General features: G+C 36.2%; 1 long non-coding RNA gene across 1 annotated transcript in view; it reads right to left on the reverse strand.

The window, feature by feature from the left end:
- LOC121330511 overlaps positions 1-17,181 on the reverse strand; it is a 99,826-nt gene that overhangs the window by 34,823 nt on the left and 47,822 nt on the right. The window contains exon 2 of the long non-coding RNA XR_005951870.1: positions 12,394-12,492. This is a non-coding gene — a long non-coding RNA (uncharacterized LOC121330511). The remainder of the gene's footprint in view (positions 1-12,393; positions 12,493-17,181) is intronic.

Raw genomic sequence — 17,181 nt, forward strand, 5'->3', positions numbered from 1 at the left:
TTGCTGCTCATTTCTGCTGCTTAAGTTCTTCACTGTGTGACGCAACTCTTGGCCACTGGAGCCAACATCCCTGAAAAACCAGGTTGTACAGTGTGGCACAAATCCTCAACAACCCACCTTTACTGGGTAAACCCAGACTCTCCATCCTTGCTATTCCGCTTCAGCAGCTAGTTGAGCATGCCAAAGTTTCTTCCTCTCATACGTCTCATCCACAACATCCGCCCCGGGTACTGTTAACTCTACATGATGTGTGCTGATCCAGACCACAACACAGTGTTAGTGCTGGCAATCTCGAGTAGAAAAATAAGCCATTGACCAACATCTGCTCCAGCCTCTAGCAGCTTCCAGTTGAGCAAGGCTTGGTTTTATACTGTGCAATACTTGATGATTCCAAACATTTAGGTCAGGGATTTAACAGGAATTTGCTCTTTAGTCTAGTTATTTGGTTGTAAGATGAGTGCTAACTTTTTGAGTAAAATATAGGTTATTGCCAGAGGCAACAGAAAGATGTGCACTTAAAATTTCCCAACTAGCTGTGTACTAAAAATCATATGTAATAATAATAGATGCCCTTGTAAAGCATCATCTGTACCTCAGTGGTACAGGCTTTGCTTTGGGCTCTTGGTTCCATGGCAACTACGAGAATTTCAAACTTATCATCCCTACTGCCTTAAGGACAAATGGTTCAATTCACAAAGCTTCATTTTTTTCCCCCCAGAGTCTGTTTTTTGACGTATTAAATCATTTTATATTCACAAAATTGTTCTAGATTGCTGATAAAGTCACCAATGACAGTCTATGGCAGCATATTAAAAATGACCAGTCACCAATGAGTAACTACCAGCTAATTAACACATGTGGGAGTGATCAGTGGTTACATTTGTATTTGCCTGTAAATTGTAAAATGCTAAGTAAAACTTAGAATCTAGGCAAACTGTGTCACCTTAAATGCTGTTATATTACAACTACATTACAAACTACAGTCAAATTTGCCCATCTCTTAGGGACTAGATCCTTACAGCATTAATGTTTTTTACATTAAAAAAAGGGAAATGTTTTGAAGTACGCACAAAACAGAATGTGAAAGATAACATTCTACTGAGCTACCAAAAAAAAAAAAAAAAGTAAGAAAAATGAAAAAAAGAATGATTTATGTCCTGTTCCCTGTCCAGCCCGCTTCCTGTGCTCCATACTCGAGTGCCCAGAATGCCCCTTGCTGGGACAGAAGCAGCTCCCCTGTATAAGTGTCAGTTCACATCAACATGCTGAGAGGTGAGCAACTCCTCTGCTTTCCCTGTTTCCACTGCCTTGTGACAGCGAGACAGTGACTCACCCATTCCCCAGAGTGAGCTGTCCTAACCAGGCTATGCTCCATGGGAAACTGCCCGCCACCGCACCGCACAGCACAGTTGAGCAGTCACCACGGTCTCTAATATCTCGTTCGTCAGCCAGCAAAAGCATCAACATAGACCTCAGTTCCCACTTTGTTTTTCTACATTTCCTGGATAATTTATCATGCATGATTTACTTTATAACTTCTTTAAAACAGACCTGAAAGTTTTTTCACCACACTATATATATATATATATATATATATATATATATATATATATATATATATATATATACACCGTGATGGGGTCCAGTTTTTAGCTGCACAAAGTATAAAAGTGAATCGGTTGCAAAGAAAAATAATTTCTAAGAAAAAAAATGAAAAAAAACAATGTAATTACAAGGTATTTCCATTGGAAGAGCAGGAATTACTAGAAAAATGATATTATAGATATTATAATATAATTGCTTGACTCTTCTAATAAAGTTTTGAAGATAAAGGGACCTGACTGCAATCTCAGATATTCCTTTTGTGTCGGTTCATCCTTCTTCTTTGTTTCTTATTAATGCAGTACTCACAGCTGTCAGAAAAGGAAGCTTTCCCCCTGGAGGCTGCTAAAGGAGATGTTTTTGCTTTACTATTGCTATTCTGATAAGGTGAAAGTGTCAAAAGCCACCCATGAAGAGGCTGTCACACAAAACAGGGAGACCCTAGGGTGTGCATTTCTGTAAGATAATGCGTGGTCCAACAGTGTATATAACTGTGTTGATAGAATGCCATCCTAACCTGGCTTTGGGTCTTCTTACCACACTGAACTGCCTTGCCCCTGCGCTGATCTCAGGATGCTGGTCTCCATGTAGTCCGTGTAGGTTCTGGATGAAGATGGCTGCACCAAGGCCCTTCAGCTGTAAGCTTTGCTTTTGGAATTCTGTTCTTCACAATATTAGAAAAGCAGATATGTTTAAGTCTAGGCTTGAGAGGTTTTTTTTTTTTTAAGCTTACTTTTTTAGCTGTTAGGTAGCATTGGAGTATTTTAATATACATGATTTTTTTTTACCTAAAGGCTATGTTATTGTATTGTATCATATGGATGCATTTTTCATACGTCACATGACCGCATAATCTAATAACAGGTTTGGATGTCAACATTACCATATTAGGCAGGGTAACATACAGTTTCCCTCAATTATGCAAACACCTCAATCACAATACATAATTGTGTAGATTTTTTTTATTTACAAATTATTATACATTTTCCTCCTGCAGATTCCAACACCAAATTTGTGTTCTTAGAATTCCTGTGTCTGATTCTCAGTGTCTTTCCAATTGCAACACAGATGCCCTAGCAACAAAAAAAAAATGTTGCCATGGTGATTGAGTAAAAAAAAAAAAAAAAAAAAAAAAAAGTGAACTAATGTACAGGAGGTCAGTGGGATTGAAAAACTGCTGCTTAAGCCCCCAGAACCAATAAAAGAAATGTACTGCACATCTACAGACATATGCAAAACATATGATGATTGTGCGCTAGCACAGGGTACTGAATGGAGTGTGTGGTGGGTTTCCATCACTACTATATTTTTACACAACAAAATTCCACCACAGTACTGCCACACGTTTGATTACATGGTAATAACATAAACTATGTAAATCAAAATTAAAATTAAAATTGTAAAAGTGACCTATTTATCTTACAATGGCTGCAAAAACCTTTGCATTTGATATAGACTAGGGTGGCATAGACAGGATGGCCTTCCAGGCAAATACATTAACCATACATTCTAGAGAACAACAAGCAAAGGACGTTTCTTTTCCATAAAACAATGTATACTGTATGGTATGCAAATAACATTACACATGCATTTCGTATGGGGGTTTATCATAGGAGTATGGGATTTGTGGATTAGCTTTACCCAAACTGCTGCTCATAACTGCAGTACAACTAACTACGCTCTATTTTTTACAGTGAAATAAAGCACTGACATGTTGATTAAGTATTTAAAATATATAATAGCCGTTTAGTTAAACACAGACCCTTAAGCTTATATTTTAATATAGTACTGCAGTTGTCTTAATAAATAAATAAATAAATAAATAAATAAATAATAATAATAATAATCTGTTTCATGAGTTAGTGATATTTAAAATCTGTGCATGCTGGCAAATCTGCAGTAATCTAGCCCACATTAGGAGCCCAATTTATCATCCATGAACACACAGCTAAAATATTAAACAGTTTTTATGATACGTTCTAGTCAGCAAGAAACATGGTGTGTTAGAACCAGCAAAAGTCATCAGGGAGTGTAAAAAACAAAGTTAATTAAAAGTGCAGCGCCCCACACCTGCAACTTTTGAGCCAAATAGACCAAACAGGAGTTTATACAGTACATTTGAACAAAACTGCAATAAGAGCTGATGGGTCTGCACTAGTCATGTAATATACACTGCATTACTGACAAGCAAAGAAAGAGAACTGTCCTCCAAACTGCCAGCACTATCAAAAGCTAGACGACAAGTGTTGTGAACTGCCTGCTATGCTCACCATTGCAGTATGAAGATACAAAGTAGTTCGCAGGTCGGCTTGGATTTTTATTGTTATTAAAATGTTACAAATAGCGTGTACCAAAGCTGTGTGTTGCAGTTTAATTACCAGTCTTGCTGCTGTGAAATGCAAAACAAATTTTAAACAAAAAATAAGTGTCAAAGACAGATGCTCTTTAATACTGGAACAGCAGGATAAATGTTTGGTAACTCTTATAATTAATGGGTGGAAATTGAGCTGTACTTACAAATGAATGTCACCCATTCAGAATTTCAATATATTTCTTTATGAGCAGACACTTATTGTAATGTGCGGCTATAGATAGGGTTAAAGGCTAACTGTACAAAAGCATAAATGTACAACATGAACGCTTTCTTGTAAATCTCAGAGAAAAAAAATACGAATGAGACAAATATAATTTGTGTAATTATACTGTAACTGCAAGCGTGGTTAAATATGTATTACATTGTAATTACAAACCGTGTTTTAAAGTACAGTATAATTACAAAATATGCTGACATGCCCCTGCCCCTCCCCACGATATAAAAGTAAAGATAAAAAAACGTATAACGGATTTGCTTCTCATTTCAAAGCAGAAAAAATATACTATTTACATTCCAACTGTGCCCTCTAAAGTAATGTATGATTAATTATCTTTAGTGTGTAAAGTATGAACTTTAATGACTCAATCACTCAAGATATTCAGTAGTTAAGTGATAAAATGAATCAAAGGGTCAGCTGAAAAGTCTTTGTCAATATCTTTCATGTTTGTTTCATTTTATTACTACAGATTTTGTATGAATGCGGAACATTTGCATAAAAAAAAATAATTGCAAAACAACAAACTTCTGCTTTTAGACAACATGTGCAAGTTGACGCAGCTCAGCGGGTCTTTATATCCCTATAAATAAATAAATGAGTATATACAAGCGCTAACAGCTTTCAGTGGGATGCTGTGTTTATCCTCCACATAAAATAAATGTAATTGCAGCTACTGTACATAATGTGTTTACCTTGAATGTGGAGGAAAGTTTGCAGAACATAAAACCCCTTATTTAATAATGATGTCTCATTTGTGTCGGTGTCTAAACATAATGCATACTAATTTTACTAAATCTGCATGCTAATTACTGAAGATTTACAGTGTTGACAATAAGGTAAGATTTAATGTTATCAATATATGCCTGATCACCACACAAAGGACTTTGACACATACTGCTGCATGTTGTGTAAACGCATGTACTGATTGATGATTTGTGGAATAAAGCAACAGGTAAAGAAAAGGCATGGGAGCTAGGCGGAGCAGTTGGTAAAAGCACCACACAATTTGGCACAATCAGCTATTAAGTGCTTCAGGACTGGTTGTTTGAGTTTGCTTGCCTTAGTACCTGATTGAAACAAGTGTCATTGTCCCTCACCTTTTATAGGCAAAACAATTAGGGATGGGAAGACAACTGAAGTGCTGAGAATCTGAATATACTGCACTACTCAAGGATATGACTGATAACAGCTCCAATCTTTTTGGCAGTAAGTGGCTGTCACGATTGAGAGATAAACTATAAGGCAAACAAACAAACAAGCAACAGCATTGGTAACCCTCCAATCAGTCAGCAGCCATAATATGCAATGCTCAGAAAAGCTGACACCATGAAACGGGAAGGGTTAAGGGTGAAAAAAATGCCCCCAAGCTGTCATTCATCCACATACTGTATGTAGGTAAGATATAACATCACGGCTTATTCGTTTTGAAAACGGTGTACTGGATACAGTGATACTGTAAAAGATTGTCATGGTACTAATGGTATTTGTAGGCTGTGCTGTGCATCTTGCATTCTGCAAAATGGACAACCGTCTTTGAAGATTAGCAAGCTGTTAACATGCAAGTATACACCTCATTAAACTTCAGTAAACAGTATGCAAATGTTATTTACTTAACTATAACATCAATTCAAATATCACACACATAATAAAAGCAGCATGTTTTATTTTTAATTTATTGAGGACTTTTTTGGGAGGGTTTTCATAAAAATTGCTGACTATTATTATCTTAGTAAAGCAGGCCAGAGAAATGTCCAACCATGACTATTGTTAATAGCCTTGTCGATGAAGCCGACTGGTGTCTCATTAGTCTAGAATTCCTTTTTTTTCACTAGTATGTCCACAGTCATTTTACCCCATATCTTCAGAAGTATGATACTGAAAAACTATGTATTCCTTAAATAAGTGAACATTAAAACTATCATGGGGTAAGAAAAGTGTATTAATGTGATAAAAATTAAACGTCCCACATGTTAACCCATATACATGCCAGTCTCCATAGTCTCCATATAACAACCATGTCAATTCGTATTAAGCCCAAAAAACAACTGGATATTAATAAAATATGTGAGTTATTTACAGTATATGCTACATACTTGCATCATGATAGATTACACAATATTAGAAAGCCATAATGCTCTAAAATATCACAGCTGCCATAGATTGTACAAGCATTGGTTGCACAGTATTGGACAATGAATTGCCAGGGAACTCCAGAGAAAAAAAATGTAATTAAACTACAGTACTGTATAATGAGACATTGCTATATTAGAAACGTAATCACTGTATTAAAACAGTTTATATCCCTCTATGGAGCTTTTCCACATACACATTCAAGATGTTAACATGTTTAGTTTCCTGGAAATCTAATAATATACATTATGGGCTAAATGTGTATTGATGAATTGAAAAATGCTGACAATTTTCATTTAAATACACATTATTTTGTAAAGACAACATTTTTGACTTTGAAAAGCGGGGACTTTTCAGCTCAGTACATAAGATTATACATTTTTAAGAAACATTCTTACAGTAGATGCTATGCTGTAGTTTTCTGCAGTCCAAAAGAGTTGGTGCTGGAATTCAATAACCTTGAAAACCTTAACTCTTAAATTAAAACCTATAATATAAAATGATAGACTTTAAACTTCCAAAAAACTAATAAAGTAAGTACTGTATTGTATACTTACAACAATATGTTATACTGTTATAAGCCCAGATAGATGTTCCTGGTTTTGGTGTCCAGAAGGCAATTAGTAGTCAATTGATGAAGCTTTGGCTACTAGTCTGTTAACATTAAAGTTAATATTCTGCGTCTAAGCCTCTGTATTAAATATGGAGCTCTTCTCCCTTGCAAACGCATTACAGCTTGCATCTCTCCGGGGCTGTCAATCACACTTCTCTTCTGTGATTTTATATTGATATAGCACAGTCGGGTTTCCAGCTCCCTGACACAGTTTTCCGGCGTGAGATTTACCGTCTCTGTGGTTAGATGCTGAGATGATGGATGGATGCACAGGGAATAAATTTATGGCCAGCACGTCTGGTCACAGGGATGAGCCAGTGACCAATGAATAGAACATTTTCAGTTTTGTGAATGATAACAGGAGCAATGGGAGTGGTATGGTGGTATGGAGGGATAGTGGTATATAGATAGCAACAAGGACTCATTAATGCAACTCTACTCATTCTGATTAGAAGACTCACAGATACACCCATGTAACAAAGATTCTGGTTTGATGTTTCCAGGCAAAGTGCAAAATAATAAGAGAATCCTTTGCTATTTTATTGTCTTGCATGAAGTGCACCCACCGTACTTTTATATATTTTTTTAATTTCGTCGTTGACAATGTTTTTTCCCCAATTAGGAATGCCCAATTATTATTCTGGTTCACAGCTGCAACCCCATGGTGACTCGGGAAAACAAGGCTGAAACACGTGTCCTCTGAAACGTGTTCCTGCCAATCCATAATTTTTCCAACTGCGGATCCACAGCGAAGCCACCAGACCTAGAGTGCCGAAGGACAGCACAGATCTGAATGGCTCCACTGCAGACCCACAGGCACCCTATCAGCCACAGGTGAATGGTGAACCATAGATTGCCCTGCCGACCTAAGCCCTCCATACCTGCGCTCAGCCCCCTAGGAACCCCCAGTCGTGGTCGGCAATGAACCTGCGCTCTCCAGGCTATAGGGCGCATCCTGCACTCCAAGTGGAGTGCCTTTACTGGATGTGCAACTTGGGAGCCCATTCACCCACTGCACTGTGTAAGTAATCTTACAAAAATGATAGCAATGCATGTATGCATGGATGGAAGTAATATTACAATAATAATAATAATAATAATAATAATAATAATAATAATAATAATAATAATAACAGAGAGAAAAGCATTAAAACCTTCCCTTAAACACTGCGTGTATAACCTGTGCATGTAGTGGAGCTGATACTTTGAATTGATTAATGCATTTAGCTGATCTTTCAGCTCTGCGCTTATTTAAAAATAACGAACGTGCAAGGTCACCAGTGAAACCCCCCCCCCCCACAAGCCCAACCCCCATCCAACCACCCCCCTATCTTGAAACACGTCTCATTTTGGAGTGATTTTGAAGATCTAAACGTGATATTTAGAATGTCTGTATCCCTATGAATGCTTCTGTACAGATAGCAGGCCGGTCTTCTGTAGCATTCATGCAAAATAAGTACCACTGTTTTAGTATTTCTGTGTTGCTGGGGGCCTTAAAATTTAAAAACTGTCCAATTGTCAAATTCCTGAGTGCAAGTTCCTTCTAAAGGAAGTAGAAGAGATCTCACTTTCAAATTGCTTAGGTGTGCTCATAATTTAACTAACTTTCTGTATGCAGCTCTGCTACTGTGTACCTACTTTACTGTCTGATAGAATGACCCCACAAAAAAGTTTCAGGATGAAACCCCTTATGGTAGGCTTATAGATGAGGATTCGAAGGACTTGTGGTAAAATAATTGACTGGGTAATCTGTCTCCTTCACAGTTTAATATATGTACGAACATGAACAACACACATTTATATTGTTTTGGGTTATATTGTACAATATTAGCAAATGGTTTGAGTTTAAACCAAGAGAAACCATAAAACATGAATAATCTTTATTGCAAGTGGTTTGTTATAGGGCTACAGAGGGACTGTTGACCTCTTACTTCTACTTTGTTGCCATCTTTAGAAATGGATTCTTGCAAAGTTCTGAATCAAGCATTCATGGGTTATAGATGAGCATTTGAAGGACTTGTGGTTAAATAATTGACTTGGTAATCGGTCTCCATCTGTTTTTTCCACTGTTATAGAAAACGGTATTTCATGCAATTTTCAGATCTAAATTACAGGTACAACTGCATGTGACACAATGTTTTTTAAATCCTACTTAAAATGATGTGGGCAGAACAGATATCAGTTTTATGACATGTTTTTGAATGAATCTCGTGATGGATTGTGACTTGCTGTCGACTGATTAAAACCTTTCTATAGTGGTTGTGCCCCACCTGGACAGAGAATTAATTAAACTGTGAAAGTGACAGATTAGCCTGTATGCCTGACCTGTGTCTTCCAACACACAAAATACAAGCAAAATCTAAATCTCGAAGCAGCGATTTTTCTGGATTGTGGTTGATTTGACACGGAATGACCCTGGTAATTAAATATATCAGACAAAGCTAAACCAGCCAGTTGATATTAAAACCCATCCACCCACCGCCGTATTTGTTTTGTACTGTGCCATCGCTTCTTTTTTTTATTTGTACTTCATGGACATTCAATCAAAAAACACAGTCCTACAGTATTTCCCTGTCCTACGGCACCATATACAAGTAGTTTCAATTACAGGCTTTTAGCATTTTAAATACATGGTTTTCCTTTTTTTTTTTTTTTGCTGATGCAGCGGTGTGTAAAAAACTACTTGTGGCTCTGTTCTGATTAGATCCATCCATTCATCAGCTTATATAACAGTGTAACAATTCGCCGGTAGTGTTCGAAACAATGATTCCGATAACAACCAGGATTTGGGGTGTTACTGGAGCCTTTCAGAACGCATAGCACAGTAGTGACGGTTACACTAAGGCACTGGTTTGTATTGCATTCATTTTTCATTACCCATTAGACTCAAGCATCAATTATTTTAACCTCGCCTAGTAACCATTAGGGAAATGCTTCATCATACCTATCTCATGCGAATAGAAAACCACATTCCTCAAGTGAACAATAAGTATGCATTATGACAGATCCTTCTTATGTGCAATTTCCATTTATTGCCCAACCAGCAGTCATTCGATATCATTTCATAAGCCATAATGGAGTGTAATAAGTGGTCTTTGAAATCTTTCAAGTAATTTTCAGAGTGCACTAAAATCGCTGCTTCGTAACATCAACAGTGCAGCAGCTCGGACTTAATTAAATCTCTTTGATGATAACGTCTAACGAGAGGATCTGACACAAGTTGTAGGAATAGTGAGAACTAGAGGACTTAATTATGTTTTGAACTCATCTCAAGTCACGGGTGTGCAGGTTTGACTTTAGAGCCCAGGAATAACAATCTGTTTCTTAAATGCACCACCAAAGCTTTTCCTCAAGTAATGGGTAGTAGGATCTGGTTACAGTCTATAAATGTGTTATTAAAGGATTGCATTATTATAAACAAGGAATAGCAGTTTATTACAGTAACATTTTAATGGCACATTACTACCGCAAATCTTTGTATTATAAAGTAGATACAAGGTTTCTTATAAATGGCTTACTTACATCTCACTATTACACTATTGTTATCGCCTGTTATTATTCAATCCACTATTTAAATCATGCTTCATAATGCATTTATAAACACCTTCTTGCCTGTTTATAAAAAACTAGGACGTTTTTATTTTGGCAAATTTTGTCTGCCTATGTGACACTGGAAGTGTGGATGAACTCGAACTCATCTGTTTAAATATTTAAAATCCTACTAAAAGAGAAACCTCTTCCAGTTATATTGTACAGCACTTTGGCAATTAGAACTGCCAGGTAGTTTATTTTTAGAAATGTAGGTTGAAGAGAAGGACCAGGGTCTACAGGAAGAGTTTACATGGGTAAGGCTTTAGATACGATGTTACCCTCATACAAAACAGGTAATCGACTTGTAGTTGAAGTGGTCATTTCTGTTGTTTATGTGTGGTTAATTATATCATGTAACTGTGAATGATCTGTGTTTGCCTCATGTCTTGATCCCACAAGTGAAACCCATATGCATATTGCCCATATTCTTCATCATGGGCAATTTATTCATAACTTTAAAACAAAAATATAAGGTAAGAAAAAATACATAAGAAAAAATAAATTGGACTGGATGAGTTACAACACTGGGGGAATCACCCTAGATTGAATTAACCACTGTATTTATCCTAGGATAAACCTAGCCTTGTGCAGGCTGCTTAACTAACAGGCTGCTTAAATCTAACTTTTGTACTATTAGAACTGTTGGTAAAATGGACAGTCCTTGCATCTCTAGAATGCAAGCATGGGAACAGATTTGATATCTCACCCGTGTAAAGACTATGTCCTCTCAGACAAATTGTAGGCAATCTGACATTGCTACTGCACACTTGCACTGTACTTAGCCTGTGGGCCTGTGGCTATATGGAGTATTTCAGTGACATAGCTGTCAATTGCAATCATTTCAGGAGCAATACACAGAAACCCAGACTGTATTATTAAAAGGCTTCTATTGCTTAAACCAGCAGTGCACAACTCAGGTGTCCCTGCAGGTTTTTATTCCAACTGCACCCTAAAGTACTCTATTGGCCCTTATTAGAAGCTTAATTGGTCCAATTAACTAATTTAGGGTATGGTTAGAACAAAAATCAGGAGAAACACCGGCCCTCCATGACCTGAGTTGTGCACCACTTACTTAATGCTTAGCCCTTTCAGCTCTAACACCTACACTCGAGTGAATGCAGATCCTTTTTTTATTTAAAATGTTGATCTTTTCAAAACAGAATAACACTTAGCAATCTGTGATATATAAAAAAAGGCAATAGCTGTCAATCAAAAACACACATGTAGCCTGTCTAACCAGCATGACCAGGCAAAAGTTTCCTTATGTAAGATTAGAATCTTATTATATACAGTACGGCTATAAATTAAAAAGTATTTTCTCCAGTCTGTAATAATGTATATTTTTGAAAGGGAACAATCCATGCAACATCACACTACATCAGATGTTGAATTATATCTATTTGTTTTGGTTTAGTAAAACGAATGTTTCAAACAATAGGAATAAAGCACACGGATTGTAGATTACACTTTAAAAATAACCCTTTGATGTATTATAAAATATAATACTAAGTAAATGGCATTTGTTGCACTTTGTTGCACTAATGTGCAGCAGAACTTTAAAGAGTTATAACAGAAAGAAAAATTGTTCTAGCCCACATGTGATAAAGTGTACCTATGGTTCACAAATCAGCGTACTGGACCACACACTGTTTTCTTTGGGGTTAAGGCTACAGAGCTATGCAAACTTACTGTAAATACAGTGTCTCCTCAACACAGGACCAGGGTCTGGAGAATGGGTTGTAATTACCGGTAAATCTTCGTAAAAGGTAGATCATGCAAAGCACTGCTAGGTCCCAAGATCTTCTTTGTCATGGTCGTGACAGATTGGTCCCGATGGGTTAGTATCAATCCAGTTTCTTTACTCACCTTTACTCACGCAGTTGAGGACCAGTCTTCCTTCGGAGATATGCTGGATTGTTTTCTGTTTACCCCGTCTTCTTTCTTCATGGTTTTTCTTTGTCTTCTCTGCAAAAGAAGAAAAATATAAAAGCTACTGAATTTGTTTTGGGACTGAAACAACATCTCCATTCCCACAATGTCTGATGCAACAAACTAAATCCCTATAGTGCTAAAATAGTCAATAAAAGATTTTTAACACCCTAAAAAAAAAACCTACAAAATCTAGCTTGTAAATCACAATGGCCTGGTATAAAAAAGACAAAGAAGCAAATGATTAACTAATGAATGCAAGCTGTGAACTCTTGCAAAAGCAATGCCTGGCTGTGAGGCTGGAAGATTCTGGAACACATTTCCATAATGAATGAATTTCAAAGAAAAGTACATCCACCAGCTTTATATTACACAGGATTTTGAAGCAGATGTTGTGCATAAATGCGAACAACAATTATTGTATTTTCGATACCTTAATAACAATGTTATTACATAGTAATTACTTATCAAGATGAATGCACACAAAAGTAGACCTTAAATGACTATAATAACAGTTATTTATGTTAAAATGCCTCCCAACCGTCACTCCCTTTGTTTATGTATTATAAAGCATAGGGTCTGTCTTAACTAAAATATGTAATCTACCATAAAGTGAAAACATACCAACATGTGCTGTGAATTGTTAATGAAAGCAAGCTCTTGATTAACTTCTCAGGCACTGTAGGGAAGATTTTAATACAATGGGCTGGAAACCAGTTCTATACTTCCTGTCTATGTCTTTGTTTTAAAATATGGGAATGTTACCTAAGTAGAACCTATAACGAATGGATCTCAGTAACACAGTGAAGGATACATGTTAGCTAAACCTTGTACAGCATGGATAGGGAGAGGATGCACAGCATGAACTTTAATTAACAGCATTAGTTAATTAATTCCTGCTTCCATGGAGATGTCTTCGTGTACTAGGAGCTTGCTAACCAGTCCATCTAATTAAGATAATGAAGAATTCCTGTCACCGGAAACAGTGACTTCATAGTCACATGTTATTATCACATTAATAATGAAAAATAAAAAAGTAGAGCTCCATTTAACTAATGGGGAAAAAAACATGGCAGTTGAAGAATGCTTTATATTAACCAGGCAATGGTTACAAGTAATTGCAATAAGATCATATTACCAAGTAGCCTCGCAAACCATAAACTACTCAAACTGTTATTACCATGTACCAGAGAGAATTACAGGTAATTACCTCATCATCACATTACTTATAATTAGTGGTAACTGTGCTAATTTTTACACAAGAAGTATGGTATTAGATGAATGGGTAGATGGATAGGAAGATGGCATTTTACCCTCCCTTCAATGCATCTTTCAATATAGTTCAAATACACCAGACCAAAAGTAGCTTGTACATACCCTCAACGTAAACAGAACATGTATGGATTACTGTTTTGGTTCCCGATTATAACTGACTTTTCTTTTTTAATCCAAATGGTTTTACTTACAGGGAAAGCTGTGCTTCATCATCTGTGGAGTCTAAACTAATTAGAAAATCCCAAGCAGTGAAAGATTCATTTATTTGACTTCCTCTGCATATGTGAGATAGATGGGTCAATAGAATGATACAAGTAAATCAATGAAAACAGAGATAGGCAGACTGCGTTATTGATGGACAATGCAAACAGGACTTTAAGATGACAAACAGCCTCTATGTAAGTCTGCAGAACTTTTGGGTTTTCATTTATGGATAGTCATTTTACAGACATATTACATTCATACATATACTCAGTATTGAATGATAAATTGTTTAAAATGTCTTAGAACATGCTGTCTAGTATGTTTTTTTTTTTCATTTTTGAGCTTAATCTTTATGTATCTTTTTAAGGCAAATTGACTTCTTAGTACATGGCACTGAATATGATCGACACTGTATTCTGTATCTTTGTATATTTGTGAACTAATCCACAGTACTAATTTGAATGTGTGATTGACTGTGCAAGACTTTGTGTTACCTGATGTGCTGGCAGATTAATTCTTCTAATATTGGTCAGTCAAATATAAAAATCTAAATGAAGAAATAAAGAAATGGCAAGATCACATTTTGTACTTGCACTTAATTGATCTTCTTTTCTCATTTCATTGCCTGCTGAAGACTTAATCTATGGATACTCGTTTATTACACTCTTCCCAGATCTAATAAGGAATCAGGTAGATTTTCTTTGCACATTAAGTTAATTTCCAAATCACACTGTTGTGTTCACAGCAACATCTCACACTTAAAATGAAGAACCTAACCATAGACTAACATTTATTTTCCACATCCATTTGAACGCTGCTAGAATTTGAATAATCCCAAAGAATATAGATAATGTCATTTAATTAGCTGGGAAGGGTGTGATTTGCATTTCACTGAAAGAGATGATAGTTATAGTGCCTCAGGCAGCTGTCATCCAGTAAAAGACTGTGAAAAACTAAAATGTGGGTGAAAAAAGGCGCTAGCAAAACTTTGGAATTTGGTACACCATTCTTTAAATTGTTTATTATAATGATCCCATTTAGCTGCTCAATGACCCATTTCACAGCATTCAACAGCCATTGGATCTAGAGAGGGCTTGGCATTATACATCTTGCAGCTGCACAAGTCTACCTTAACCCATGAGTGGAAAAAAGCTTCTTGTCTAATATGTGTCAAATTGAGATTTCAAATTTGAATTCTCTCTTGCTGTTAAGTGTTATCAATACTACAATTTAAGAGATAAGTACTGGGAATACCAAGTGTATAAGAAGATAACAGGATTCTGTGGATAAAATCCTTGAGTAGAGACTGTTACACTTGCCAGGGAGATGGATGTCTCCAAGTAAAACTTGAATCAGCCTTTAGTCCAGTGATTATATTAAGAAAACAGTTATGTGCCACTTCTGCTGTGAGGGTAACTTCAACCTGAATTACCCATTCCAGAACAGGCTGCTTGGGTGCCTTTGTGACGTTTGTGTATTGAGACCGTGTCCTGTTATTGCATGTTAACAGAACAGCGAATCCCAATGAAAGTTAATTGCATGCATATTCCAGTACATACCATATCATGTTCTATAAACTTAAAGGTCAAAAGACTTGTCATTTTGAAGGGTATTTTTGTAAGTCACCTTTTGTCCTTCTTCTCTTTCATTTGTAAGTCTGGTCAGGTGTAAAGTTAAAAAGAGCACTTAAAGTGCCTTCATATAATGGTATTCTTATTAAAAGAATGTCAAGATGTTTCATACTCTATTTCCCTCCACAAATCCTACTTTAAATCGTTTCTGACCTACGTGTGACCTTTAAAAAAAATGAATAAAAGAAAACTACCATGAGATTCTGAATGCTTTGAAATTTCACAGAGTATTGGCATGTAAAACGGAACACGGTAAAAGTGATTGACTTTTATGACTTGATGCAAACTCAAGAAGGTTGCATATGAGTATGAGGACAACTAAGAAATGGACTGCAGTTGCAAATGCAAAAAGGTAAAAATAAACAAACTCATATGCATGCCATGAAATCAGACATTGAAGCCTGAAGGCAGTCTGAGGTTTTATATACTGAAAAAATGCATGCATCACATTTTTAAAAAGAAACATATAATGCAAAACAGGACCAATAGCACTCTAAACTGTAGGAATAAAATGCAATTCAAAGTGGTTGCTGTCAAAGTCGATATTGATTGGGAAAATCTCATCTACAGTTTTATTGTAGATTTTCTTAATTTTTTTTTTTTTTACAGGGATATGGAAATAGTTTATATTAATGGGTGTTCAGATACAGGGGTTTTCAACATGAAAACTAAGCAACCTGTTATATAATCCCCAATAGCTTGAGAATATCTTGCACACTTTAATGATGAAGCAACTACAGTTTTTTCTTCCTCAATTTCTATCACCTGATTGAAAGCACTAAGCTCACAATCCCAATACAGCCTGCAGTGGGAAGGAAAAACAAAGGTTTCCGTCAGAAAAGGAACATGGACGTCAAAACTTTATGAAGCCTTTTTTTTACAGACGGACAGTGAAGTGCTAAAACGAAACAATTGTTTTATTAAAAACAGCAACTAGTTACCTGACGTAATTACATTGTAACACCATGCCAACGTCATTACCATGCTATTGGACACATATGTTGGTAATTAACTGGTTATTACTATGTTATTACAGTTATATATGTTCTGTAATATAAAGTGGTGTCATTGCAGCACTAGTACATTGGTTTGTATTTAAATGGAGAAAACAAACATAAATACATATATAGATAGACAGACAACGGGACAGATTGGCAATATACATGTTAACATGTTGGCGTCATTAGGTTATTGTAAACAGCAGTTTATGAGAACTTCAGAGAAATCAGTGTAAACAAACTGCATATTTACTGTGTCAGTCATCTGTCTATACCAAGCATTGCATAGAAATGGCATGAGAAGTTGCTGGCACTACTTTGTTGACTTTTTTCATTCCTCAAGACTACAGTTATTAAAGACAGAAATTAACATCATTTGGTTGTATCCCTTTAACTCACATCAACTTCTACATGTAACCTGCTGACTGTTCAGAAAAATATATATAGGTATTCCCATATTTCCCACCAAGGTATAAATATGCAAAGATGTGTCTGTCAAAAGAGGATAGCGGCTGATTAAATAGATGCAATTTTGCAATAAGAGGAAGCAAATCAATGTCCTAATGGTGATTATCAGCCACCAGCAGGCAATGACGAGATATGATTCCTGAAGCTTT

The sequence above is a fragment of the Polyodon spathula genome, chromosome 18, assembly GCF_017654505.1.
Source record: "Polyodon spathula isolate WHYD16114869_AA chromosome 18, ASM1765450v1, whole genome shotgun sequence".
In the NCBI taxonomy this organism is placed as follows: Eukaryota; Metazoa; Chordata; class Actinopteri; order Acipenseriformes; family Polyodontidae; genus Polyodon; species Polyodon spathula.